Source organism: Macaca mulatta, chromosome 19 (genome assembly GCF_049350105.2).
Source record: "Macaca mulatta isolate MMU2019108-1 chromosome 19, T2T-MMU8v2.0, whole genome shotgun sequence".
NCBI classification, from domain to species: Eukaryota; Metazoa; Chordata; class Mammalia; order Primates; family Cercopithecidae; genus Macaca; species Macaca mulatta.
Genome location: NC_133424.1, coordinates 9,255,048 through 9,261,993, shown reverse-complemented (window position 1 = coordinate 9,261,993; position 6,946 = coordinate 9,255,048). Strand labels below are relative to the sequence as shown.

Sequence of the window (6,946 nt, the reverse complement as noted above, 5' to 3'; positions counted from 1 at the left end):
CCTGCCGAGTCTTGGCTCCGCCCCCCAGCTCCGGCTCCGCCCCCAGCACTGGTCCCGCCCTAGCCCAGCCCAGGCACCAGGGGTGCTGCTGCGCCACCTGCAGACCGCCATCGTCGTCTAATAAAACCGCTGCAGAATTCAACTTTTTTTTTTTTTTTTTTTTGAGACTAGCCGGTCGCAGTGGCTCAAGCTTGTAATCCCAGCACTTTGGGAGGCCGAGACGGAAGGATCGCTTGAGCCCAGAAGTTGGGGACCAGCCTGGGCAACATAGTGAGATCCTGTCTCTACAAAAAATTTAAAAGTTAGACGAGCGTGGTGGTGCGGGCCTGTAGTCCCAGATGCTCTGGAGGCTGAGGCAAGAGGTTCACTTGAGCCCAGGAGTTCGAGGCCAGCGTGGGCAACATAGTAAACTCACCCACCCCCATCTCTAAGACAGATCCATTTTTTTAAAAATACTGCACTATGTCCGGGAGCGGTGGCTCACGCCTGTAATCCCAGCACTTGGATCATTTGAGGTCAGGAGTTTGAGACCAGCCCGGCCAACATGGTGAAACCCCATCTGTACTAAAAATACAAATAATTGGCTGGGTTTGGTTGTGGGCACCAGTAATACCAGCTACTCAGGAGGCTGAGGCAGGAGAATTGCTTGAATCTGCAAGGCGGAGGTTGCAGTGAGCAGAGATCTTGCCACTGCATTCTAGCCTGGGTGACACAGCCAGACTCTGTCTCCAAAAAAAAAAAAAGTTTCCAATAAAGTCCCTTAAAAATCCAAAATCCAGGCCAGGCACAGTGACTCATGTCTGTAATCCCAGCTCTTCGGGAGCCCAAGGCAGAAAGGTCTCTTGGGTCCAGGAGTCTGAGACCTCATCTCTACAAAATAAAAGAAAAATATTGGCCGGGCGCGGTGGCTCAAGCCTGTAATCCCAGCACTTTGGGAGGCCGAGACGGGCGGATCACGAGGTCAGGAGATCGAGACCATCCTGGTTAACACGGTGAAACCCCGTCTCTACTAAAAATACAAGAAAATTAGCTGGGCGAGGTGGCGGGCGCCTGTAGTCCCAGCTACTCGGGAGGCTGAGGCAGGAGAATGGCGTGAACCCGGGGAGGCGGAGCTTGCAGTGAGCCGAGATCACGCCACTGCACTCCAGCCTGGGCAACAGCGTGAGACTCCGTCTCAAAAAAAAAAAAAAAAAAAAAAAAAAAAAAAAAAATATTAGCCAGGCGTGGTGGCATCCTCCTGTGGTCCCAGCTACTTGGGAGGCTGAGGTGAGAGGATCAGTTGAGCCCAGGAGTTCCGGGCTGCAGTGAGCCATTACCTCACCACTGCATTCCAGCCTGGGCAACAGAGCAAGATCCTGTGTCAAAAAAACAAAAAAATCCCTAATCCATCCCGGGATCAAGTGTTGTATTTTGTTGTTATGACTCTAATTTAGTCTCTCTTTCTGGAACATTTTATCAATCTTACCTTCTCTCCATGACGTCAATATTTTTCAAAAATTCCAGGCTAGTAATTTTGAAGAAAGTCCTTCCATTGCTATTTGTCTAACACTTCCTCATGATTTTGCATTTGTGGCAGGAAACAGACGTGACATTGCGTTTTCAGGATGCATACAATGTTGATTTTGTCCACTACCGATTATGCTAACTTGGTTCAAATGGTGTCTGCCAGTTTCTCCAGTGTGAGTTAGTGTGTTACACTTTGGTTTTTTGTTGTTGTTTTTAATATTTTATTTAATTTTAATTTTTTTTTTTTTTTTTTTGAGACAGGGTCTCACTCTGTCACCCAGGCTGGAGTGCAATGGCATGGTCTCAGCTCACTGCAACCTCTGCCTCCCCAGTTTAAGCCATTCTCCTGTCTCAGCCTCCCCAGTAGCTGGGATTACAGGCACACGCCATCACGCCCAGCTAATTTTTGTGTTTTTAGTAGAGACAGGTTTCACTAGGTTGATCAGGCTGGTCTCGAACTCCTGACTTCAAATGATCTGCCTGCCTTGGCCTCCCAAAGTGCTGGGATTACAGGCGTGAGCCACTGTGCCCGACCAGGTTTTTTCTTTTTTTTTTTGCGATGGAGTCTCACTCTGTGGCCCAGGATGGAGTGTAGTGACCCAATCTTGGCTCACTGCAACCTCCGCCACCGGTTCAAGTGATTTTCCTACCTCAGCCTCCTGAGTAGCAGTGATTACAGGCCCGCGCCACCATGTCCGGCTAATTTGTGTATTTTTAGTAAAGATGGGGTTTCACCATGTTGGCCAGGCTAGTCTCAAATTCCTATCTCAGGCAATCCACCCGCCTCAGCCTCCCAGAGTGCTGGGATTACAGGCATGAGCCACTTTCCACTTTTGTTAATAAGTGCTTTCTGGGGAGATACTTCAAAAGTAATTAAATAGCCTGTTCCTCAACACATTCAGTTCCCAAGAACTTAATATCAGTTGATGACCCTTGCCTGAGTCAGTTATTACCATAATGGCAACCAAATGGTGATTTTCTTTTTTTTTATTTTTTTATTTTATTTTATTTTTTTTGAGACGGAGTCTCGCTCTGTCGCCCAGGCTGGAGTGCAGTGGCCGGATCTCAGCTCACTGCAAGCTCCGCCTCCCGGGTTCACGCCATTCTCCTGCCTCAGCCTCCCGAGTATCCGGGACTACAGGCGCCTGCCACCGCGCCCGGCTAGTTTTTTGTATATTTTTAGTAGAGACGGGGTTTCACCATGTTAGCCAGGATGGTCTCGATCTCCTGACCTTGTGATCCGCCCGTCTCGGCCTCCCAAAGTGCAGGGATTACAGGCTTGAGCCACCACGCCCGGCCGATTTTCTTTTTTTTTTTTTTTTTCTTTCTTTCTTTTTTTTTTTTTTTTGAGACGGAGCCTTGCTCTGTCGCCCAGGCTGGAGTGCAATGGTGCAATCTCGACTCACTGCAAGCTCCACCTCCCGGGTTCACGCCATTCTCCTGCCTCAGCCTCCCGAGTAGCTGGGACTACAGGCGCCCGCTGCCACGCCCGGCTAATTTTTTGTATTCTTTAGTAGAGACGGTGTTTCACCATGTTAGCCAGGATGGTCTTGATCTCCTGACCTCGTGATCTGCCCACCTTGGCCTCCCAAAGTACTGAGATTACAGGTGTGAGCCACCGTGCCCCGCCAATTTTTTATTTTATTTTATTTTGAAATGGAGTCTCCCTCTATTGCCCAGGCTAGAGTGCAGTGGTGCAACCTTGGCTTACTGCAACCTCCGTCTCCTGGTTTCAAGCAATTCTCCTGCCTTAGCCTCCTAAGTAGCTGGGACTATAGGTGTGCGCCACCGTGCCCAGCTAGTTTTTTTGTACTTTTAGTGGAGACGGAGTTTCACCATATTGGCCAGGTTGGTCTCAAACTCCTGACCTCGTGATCCACCCCCACCGAAGCCTCCCAAAGTGCTGGGATTAAAGATGTGAGCCACCATGCCCAGCCTTAATTTTTAAATAATAAATATAGACGGGGCTTGTTATGTGACCCAGGCTAGTTTTGAGCTCCTGGGCTCAAATGATCCTCCTGCCTCAACCTCACAAAGTGGTAGGATTACAGGCGTGAGCCACTGTGCCTGGCAGATAATTTCATTTATTTATTTATTTATCTTTTTTTTTTTTAGATGACCTTTCGCCCTGTTGCCCAGGCTGGAGTGCAATGGAATGATCTTGACTCGCTGCAATTTCCACCCCCCAGGTTGAAGCAATTCTCCTGCCTCAGTCTCCTGAGTAGCTGGGATTACAGTCGTATGCCACCATGCCCGTCTAGAATTTGCATTTTTAATAGAGACAGGGTTTCACCATGTTGGCCAGGATGGTCTGGAATTCCTGATCCCAGCACTTTGGGAGGCCAAAGTGGGCGGATTACTTGAGGTCAGGAGTTTGAGACCAGCCTAACCAATATGGTGAAACCCCATCTATACTAAATATACAAAAATTAGCTGGGCATGATGGTGTGCACCTGTAGTCCCAGCTACTCAGGAGGCTGAGACAGGAGAATTGCTTGAACCTGGGAGGCAGAGGTTTCAGGGAGCCAAGATTGTGCCACTGCACTCCAGCCTGGGTGACAGAGCCACTCTGTCTCAAATAAATAAATACACAAAAAAGAAATGAAAAAAAGGGCCGGGCGCGGTGGCTCAAGCCTGTAATCCCAGCACTTTGGGAGGCCGAGGCGGGCGGATCACGAGGTCAGGAGATCGAGACCATCCTGGCTAACACGGTGAAACCCCGTCTCTACTAAAAATACAAAAAGAAATTAGCCGGGCGTGGTGGCGGGCGCCTGTTAGTCCCAGCTACTCCGGAGGCTGAGGCAGGAGAATGGCGTGAACCCGGGAGGCGGAGCTTGCAGTGAGCCGAGATCGCGCCACTGCACTCCAGTCTGGGCGACAGAGCTAGACTCTGTCTCAAAAAAAAAAAAAAAAGAAAAAAAGAAGGCTGGGCACGGTGTCTCACACCTGTAATCCCAGCACTTTGGGAGGCCAAGGCGGATGTATCACATGAGGCCAGTAGTTTGAGACCAGCCTGGCCAATGTGGTAAAATCCCATCTCTACTAAAAACACAAAAATTAGCTGAGCATGGTGGCACACTCCTGTAATCCCAGCTACTTGGGAGGCTGAGGCATGAGGATCACTTAAACCTAGGAGGTGGAGGTTGCAGTGAGCCGAGACAGAATGAGATTGACTAAAAAAAAAAAAAAAAGACCTGTCTCAAAGGAAAAAAAAAACCTGGTTGGGCGGCGCGGTGGCTCACGCCTGTAATCTCAGCACTTTGGGAGGCCAAGGAGGGCGCATCACGAGGTCAAGAGATGGAGATCATCCTGGCCAACATAGTGAAACCCCGTCTCTACTAAAAATACAAAAATTTAGTCTGGCATGGTGGCACGCACCTGTAGTCCCAGCTACTGGGGGAAGCTGAGGCAGGAGAATCGCTTGAACCTGGGAGGCAGAGGTTGCAGCGAGCCAAGATCTCACCACTGCACTCCAGCCCGGTGACAGAGCAAGACTTCATCTCAAACAAAGAAAAAAAAATGTATTCCAGAAATAAGAGAAGGAATTTGCACACCACCATTTTGTAACCACTAATGGATTATGAAGCTTGGTAATGCTCATTAGCAGCTGCTAATGCCACAAAAGAGGGAAATATGAATGCAATGTGTCTTCTAACGTATGTACACGACACTAGCTAGGCAGCGCTCAATCCAGTCCTGACTCTAATCAAACCTTTAGGTCTTTTTTTTTTTTTTTTTTTTTTGAGACAGGGTCTTACTCAGTTGCCCACACTGAAGTGCAGTGTTGTTATCTCTGGTCACTCCAGCCTCCGCCTCCCAGGTTCAAGTGATCCTCCTGCTTCAGCCTCTGGAGTAGCTGGGATTACAGGCATCTGCCACCACGCCCAGCTAATTTTTGTATTTTTATTAGAGACGGGGTTTTGCCCTGTTGGCCAGGCTGGTCTCGAACTCCTGACCTCAAATGATCTGCCTGCGTCAGCCTCCCAAAGTGCTGGGATTACAGGCGTGAGCCACTGCACCCAGCCCATAATAAAACATTTCTTAAAAGTTGGTATACGCCGGGCGCGGTGGCTCACGCCTGTAATCCCAGCACTTTGGGAGGCCGAGACGGGCGGATCACGAGGTCAGGAGATCGAGACCATCCTGGCTGACACGGTGAAACCCCGTCTCTACTAAAAAATACAAAAAACTAGCCGGGCGAGGTGGCGGGCGCCTGTAATCCCAGCTACTCGGGAGGCTGAGGCAGGAGAATAGCGTGAACCCGGGAGGCGGAGCTTGCAGTGAGCTGAGATCCGGCCACTGCACTCCAGCCTGGGCGGCAGAGCGAGACTCCGTCTCAAAAAAAAAAAAAAAAAAAAAGTTGGTATACTTCTTCCCCGTCTCCATTCATTCATTCATTCATTCACCATGACAGTGTCTCCCTCTGTTGCCCAGGCTGGAGTGCAGAGGTGTGATCACAGCTCACTGCAGCCTCTACCTCCCTGACTCAACTGATCTTCCCATCTCCGCCTCCCAAGTAGGTGTGTGCCACCATGCCTGGCTAATTTTTGTATTTTTCGTAGAAACGTGGTTTCATCATGTTGCCCAGGCTGGTCTTGCATTGCCGGGCTCATGCAATCTGCCTGCCTTGGTCTCCCAAAGTGCAGTAATTACAGACATGAGCCATGCTCTCAGTGTTTCTTTATTATTTTTTTAGAGACTGAGTCTTGCTATGTTGCCCTGGTTGGACTGTTAACTCTTGGGTTCAAGTGATCCTTCTCTCTCTCTTTTTCATTGGCAGTTTCTACTAGAAATTCTCCTGTTGCCCAGGCGCGGTGGCTCACACCTGTAATCCCAGCACTTTCGGAGCCCAAGGTGGGCAGATCATGAGGTCAGGAGATAGAGACCATTCTGGCTAACACATTGAAACCCCGTCTCTACCAAAAAAAAAAATCAGCCAGGTGTGGTGGCATGCGCCTATAATCCCAGCTACTCAGGAGACTGAAGCAGGAGAATTGCTTAAACTCAGGAGGCGGAGATTGCAGTGAGCGGAAATCAAGCCACTGCACTCCAGCCTGGGCAACAGAGCAAGGCTCTGTCTCAAAAGAAAAAAAAAAAAAAAAAAATTCTTCTGTCTCACACCCAGAGTAGCTGGGACTACAGGTCACACCACTGTGCCCGACCGTCTTCCCAGACTTTTATCTAGGCCTTTTATCCACTTCTTAGAGTTTTCTGGCTCACAGCTGGTACACAATAAATTCTGGGAAAAGCCTCATAACTTAGCGGTGACACACACAGTTCTGGGTTTGAAACCTGTTTGCATCTTACGAATTGTGGGACCTTAGGGGAATCACTTAACTTCTGTAAAAGGGGCCAGTATATTATGCCCATCTCCTTGGGTTGTTGCAAATAACAAATAATGATGTGTGAAAGATTTAACACGGTCCCTAAGAAAAGTACA

The 6,946-nt window shown here is 49.0% G+C and overlaps 1 long non-coding RNA gene across 1 annotated transcript; it reads left to right on the top strand.

Moving 5' to 3' along the window:
- The first annotated feature begins 2,807 nt into the window (after positions 1-2,807).
- LOC144337073 (uncharacterized) lies at positions 2,808-5,761 on the top strand. The gene is made up of 4 exons (XR_013409705.1): positions 2,808-3,126; positions 3,855-3,938; positions 4,119-5,027; positions 5,555-5,761. It is a non-coding gene; the product is annotated as an uncharacterized LOC144337073 (long non-coding RNA).
- The last annotated feature ends 1,185 nt before the right edge of the window (positions 5,762-6,946 follow it).